This window comes from Episyrphus balteatus, chromosome 3 (genome assembly GCF_945859705.1).
Source record: "Episyrphus balteatus chromosome 3, idEpiBalt1.1, whole genome shotgun sequence".
In the NCBI taxonomy this organism is placed as follows: domain Eukaryota; kingdom Metazoa; phylum Arthropoda; class Insecta; order Diptera; family Syrphidae; genus Episyrphus; species Episyrphus balteatus.
In genome coordinates this window covers 14,696,798-14,702,351 of record NC_079136.1, presented here as the reverse complement: position 1 = coordinate 14,702,351, position 5,554 = coordinate 14,696,798, and the positions used below count along the sequence as shown (strand labels likewise).

Sequence of the window (5,554 nt, the reverse complement as noted above, 5' to 3'; positions counted from 1 at the left end):
AAAAAAGAGAATCTAATCATTATTTATTTTTCTTTTCAATTAATTTTCGGAAATACTAAAACGATTCATAAGCGTCCTTGAGTCTTTAGTTCAATAAATATCTATACCCCGGACTCTTTCCTTGTTTTTTATTTGACGTGAGACACACTCGGTCTTATTCACTGAAAATCCATTCACCTATTTAAAAATTCATTTCGTTCAATTTAAATCCCAAAAAATAATAAAGAGAAAACAAAATTAAGCAGGAATAACAAAGAGATTTAATCTATTTTGAAACACTCCGAATCGATGGATTGGTTACTTTTATTAAATAGAATATAATGCATTTGTTCTGAAATAAAAACATGTTTCTCTGACGACCTGATTTTTTCGAAGAAAGGTTAAATCGATGCTATTGCCAAGGTCAACTTAGTTTGATGTCTTTAGGAACCATTTCTGTTTAAATTGCATTGGATTGACTCAAATCCAGTGACTCAGAGTGTTCATATATCACCGGAGTAGGTAAACGCAGATACTTTCTAGTATAAAAAGACTTGAATTATCGGATTTGTAGAGCACAAGCAAAAATCACCATTAATCACTTACGAATTCATTAACCTATTCCGACGAGAGGATGTGTTTTCGATCGGAGGCACTCGACATTGTTGGCATTGCTTTTAATTGGATCCGATTCTTCACGGGATGTGACTTTGAAGCTTATTCGATTTGATGTAAAATTTCGAAATGTTCCACCAGTACCCCATAAATGATTCCCATCTGTATACATAAACCTACAATACATAGATATTGCATAATGATGATATGGCCGGTGTGTCTGTCTATTTTATTGCCGGGATATTCATCTCTATTTACCTATCTATCTTTCTATCTATCTGTCTGCATCTCTGCATATCTTTTGCGCCCAATGAGAATTTCATTAATTTTAAACCAAAAATAAAAGATAATAAAAATGGCTGTGTGTTGTATTGGCACAACCGTTTATATTTTCGACGTCGTGGTAGTCCGGTATGGTGGCGCGAGGCGGCTGGCTAGCGCATTTGTCTAGTCTCAGCTATATTGTATAGCTTTGGCGGTACGCAAATAAATTCTATCAATGATCCACAAAAGCGAGCATCACTTACTTTATAATGGTGGCGCACTCTTCTCTTGTGTGTGCTTTTGCTTCATACAATCAATCTGTCAGTTAGAATAAGTTTAATTAACTTTAAGTGAGACAACACGTAATTCTTTGAGAAAATAATTTATGCGCTTTTCAGAAGTTCTGTGAATTTTTGTTTAAATTATTTTGAATTCTTGTTAAATATTTATTATTTTAAACAAATTTTTGTCAAAATAGTGGGAAATTTTTTTGATTTGTTTAATTTTTTAAAGTAGTAGAGTAACTAAAGCAAATTATTAGGGGACCCGGCCGAACAGCTCTGATTTTGACGATTTTTTTTTCAAACGTAGGTAATTAAAAATACTTTAAAGTCTATAGATTAAAAATTGCCGATGTTTCCGTATTGCTTTTTAAATTAAAATTAAATTTTTTTTGAACAAAACCATTTTTTTTTTTTGCTTAAATTTCATAAAACAAATGATAGCAAAAGATTCCATAGGTAATTTAAAAAAATTAATTGCACGATTGGGGTCGCACGTACAGTAGCGTGCAAAAAAAATGCAAACAATAAAAACATTTGCATTTTTTTGCTCGTCTAAAAACGCATGTTTAGGTAGACTTTTGACCAAATAATGGTTTCGGAGTAAAATATTCCACAAATTGACTCTGTTTAATGAAAATAAAACAGTTTTAATATGCCAAATTTGGTAACTTAGTTCTTGTTCAAAACTCTTTAAACCTTTTTCGTTTGCATTTTTTTTGCTCGCTACTGTACTTGCTCTTATGCTTAAAGTTACTATAATGTTAAAAAATTAAATCTGTTTTTATAATTAATTAAACTCCGTTTTAAATTATCTTAAAAAAAATAACGAATATGCCATTTTATTTCTTGTATAAAAAGGTATTTTTAGAAAAAAATTTTCGAAAATTGTAGGAGCCGTTTTTTAAAAAAATAATTTTTTATATATGTATACAAATTTTTTAACATTTTTCAAAAAAAAAAGTTGGTATGCCATTTTGAAGAAATAATTAATTTACACATAAAAACTAAATTTCAAAATTTTTCATTGATTCGTTTTCAAAAAATTGATTTTTCAAAAAAAAATTTTGAAATATTTTTTAAAAAACCAAAAATGTGTTTTTTGAAAATTTTCTAAAATTTTAATATTTTCTTTACTTACACACTTTTGTATAAAAATTTTCATTTAAATCGGGTTAATGTTGTACGAGATATTCAGAAACGAAAAAAACCGTTCTATGACAGGTACCGTTAATAACGGTACAAAAAATATTTTTTTTTATTTAAAAAGTTTACTATTATGTGTAGTACTACACACAAAAATTTTAATTAAAATCGTTAGAGCCGTTTTTGAAAAAAATTAACTTTTCTATTTCCGTTATATGGCAGGTACCGTTAGTTTTGGTCATAAAAAAAAAGTTTCAATTTCCCCTCTAGGGAATCACCAAAAACTGCTAACCACCAAGTTTGAAGAAAATCACTTCACTCGTTTAGGCTGCAGCTCCAGATAGAGACAGACAGACAGACAGACAGAATTGCCGGACCCACTTTTTTGGCATTCTCCATCATCGTAATGTCATGTAAAATTGTTATCTCGAGTTCGATTTTTTTTACGAATCCTAAACTTGCCCTATAGTACCTATATCGCAAGTAAAAATATAAGGGAGTAAGGGACTCCCAAATCCAATTTTCTCACAATCTGACTTCAAACACAAAAAAAAATATTTTGAAAACAACGGCAACACCTAAAATATTTTAAAATACATTTTTAAAAATCCAGAAGCTCATTCTTATCTCTTAAATTTAAATCCACTAAATTTAAGTAAGAGTTTTTGAAAAAATGGTTTTTAAAATCAGAATTAAAAAAAAAAATGTATTAATAAAATTTAAAATAACTTTTTTCCAAATTTTTTCTAATAAAATATGAATTTATTTAAAAAAAATTTTTGGCCATAAACATCAGTTGAATTCCGAAGCAGAAAAGGTAATATATATCACACTTTAAGAAAAAAAATTAAAAATTACTTCAATTTCAATGGGTTTATTTGATAAGAACTGAATTTTGCATTGATTTTCTTAAAGATTTTGGCAAATAAGAACTTTAAACTTTTGCTATTTAACTTTCAACTATAAGGGCTATTGAAAAAATAATTTAAATGTTGAATCAAAAAAAAAAAAATAAGTTAATTTTTTTTTCAAAACTTCTATTAAAAAAAGTTCTTCGAAAATGAAGTACTTTTTAATTTTTTTCATTAAGAGCCGATTTTTCCATCTTCTAATAAACAGTCAGTTAACTGTTCGACGAATACATTTATTAGGCTCATAAACAATCGGATAACAACATTGAATTTTTCAATCAAAAATAATTTATTCTACAGAATAACAAAAAAAAAATTGTCAAATTCAATAATATTCAAAACTAAACGTCTTTTTTATTTATAATTGTTTTTGTTTTCTTGTGTTCCTCTGTATTCTTTGTCAAAATTATTTCAAAGCAGCTCTGACAATTGACACAGTATTTTTATTGATATTATTCCTTAGAATAATTTTTATTCGTCTCTGAAAGAAGCAGATAGTTTTATTCATAGGAATAAGCTGTATCTGCCTGTTGAAAAAATGATTTTTTCTCTATCAGGAGAATAAGTACTAACTGACTGTTTAACTGACTGTTGAAAAATTGGCCCTAACTGTAATACATATTGACATTTCCTTTTATAATTTCAAATCATAATAAATGTGGCCTAAAAAATTTGAAAAATAAATGCATTTTATATTGCGAAAAAGTTTTAAAAACGACATTTTAAAATTTTGTCAATAACTTTTTTTTTTTTTCAAAAATCTGAGTTTAATTACCATTCTTTCAAAAGCGATTCTTTCAATTAACTTAATTTCAATTTTACAAATATGACTAAGCTTTTAAAAAATGTATATTCAAATATTGTAGGTGTTTCCGTTGTCTTCAAATATTTTTTTTGTGTTTGAAGTCCATTAATAAGAAAATTGCATCTATTGCTTGAACGATAGAAGATTGTCTCTCACTCCCATATATTTTTTTTCCTTCAATTTCCTAGACAATTTTTTGGCATTAATCAATTTATGAAATTTAAAAAAATTTAAATTAAAAAAATCAAAACGGCAACACCGGCAATTTTTAATCTATAGACCTTAAAGTATTTTTAATTACCGACGTTTGGAAAAAAAGATCATCAAAATCTAAGCTGTACGGCCGGGTTCCCTAATATTGCCTATTTTTGAGCTTTAGTTACTCCACATAAGCTGAAGCTGTCATATTTAATCCAAAATTCAAAGTTATTTATATAGATACTATCTATTTTTTCGAAAGAGTTGCGTGGTTGTCTCCGGACAGCTATTCTTGTATTCCACTGAAGTTACAGAATTTGTTCATACTGGAATTGGTCTAGGGCATCTTAAGAAGTATTATATATAAAAAAAAAAAAAAAAATGCAGGACTTGATCGCTCATACTTGCTCTTATGGTAAAAGTCACTCTAATGTTAAGGCTTTTAAAGTGAAAATTTAAAATTTAATTTTTTAAGGAATTTTATACGTAATGTAAAGAAATTTAACTTAACAATTATTAATTAATTAAACACAGTTTTAAATGATCTTTTATACAAGACCAAGTTTGCCATTTAATTTCTTGTATAAAAAACAAATTTTTATTGACAAAAAAAAACTTTCGAAAATCATTAGAGGGGTTTCTTAAGAAAATAATTTCTATATACAGGGTGTCCGTTAGAAAATGGATAAACCTGAAATGGCTGATAGGTGCACTTTTGACTGTTCTGAAACCGAATAGAAAAAGTTTCTATCGCAACCAGTTTAGAAAATATTAGCTTTTTTTCGTTCAGTGTACTTTAAATTTCATCATCTTACGTTTTCTTTAACCACAACCACGAATGAATGAATTTTATAAATTTCTTATTTTTATAATTTTCTACAATAATTGGCTTAGAAGAAGTTAAAAGTTTTTATAACTGTTGCATCTTTTCTTTAAAAAATTTTTGAAATTTGCTTTTCGATGCAAAATGTGAAAAAAAAATTTTTATGAACATTTTCAAACACCTTTGGTATAAAAAAAATCTATAGGAACGTAGTTGGCCAACTTTTTTAAAAATATGCACGTCCAAAGGGGATTGCAGAGTGGTAAAAGTTTTTATCAAATCTAGAGTTACTAGGAAGTTATTGGTACCAAAGTGCAAAAAAAGCCTATTAATTTAATAAATTATTTTAACTGTAAAATCTTAAGTTTTTCACATTGCTGCCACAAATGCATGGATTCCATCAGTTTTTTTAATCAGTCATATTTTATAATAATTCTTCTTACACATAACTATTAAAAAAGTGTTAAAACCGTTGAACTGTGTCCTGTATAAATATTTTCTAACATTTTTCAAAAAAAAAGTTGGTACCTAC

The 5,554-nt window shown here is 27.5% G+C and overlaps 1 long non-coding RNA gene across 1 annotated transcript; it reads right to left on the bottom strand.

The window, feature by feature from the left end:
* Nucleotides 1–225: 225 nt before the first annotated feature.
* LOC129915615 (uncharacterized) lies at nucleotides 226–1,345 on the bottom strand. The gene is made up of 3 exons (XR_008772335.1): nucleotides 853–1,345; nucleotides 586–770; nucleotides 226–514 (listed from the first exon to the last, which is right to left on the bottom strand). It is a non-coding gene; the product is annotated as an uncharacterized LOC129915615 (long non-coding RNA).
* Between the last annotated feature and the right edge of the window lie 4,209 nt (nucleotides 1,346–5,554).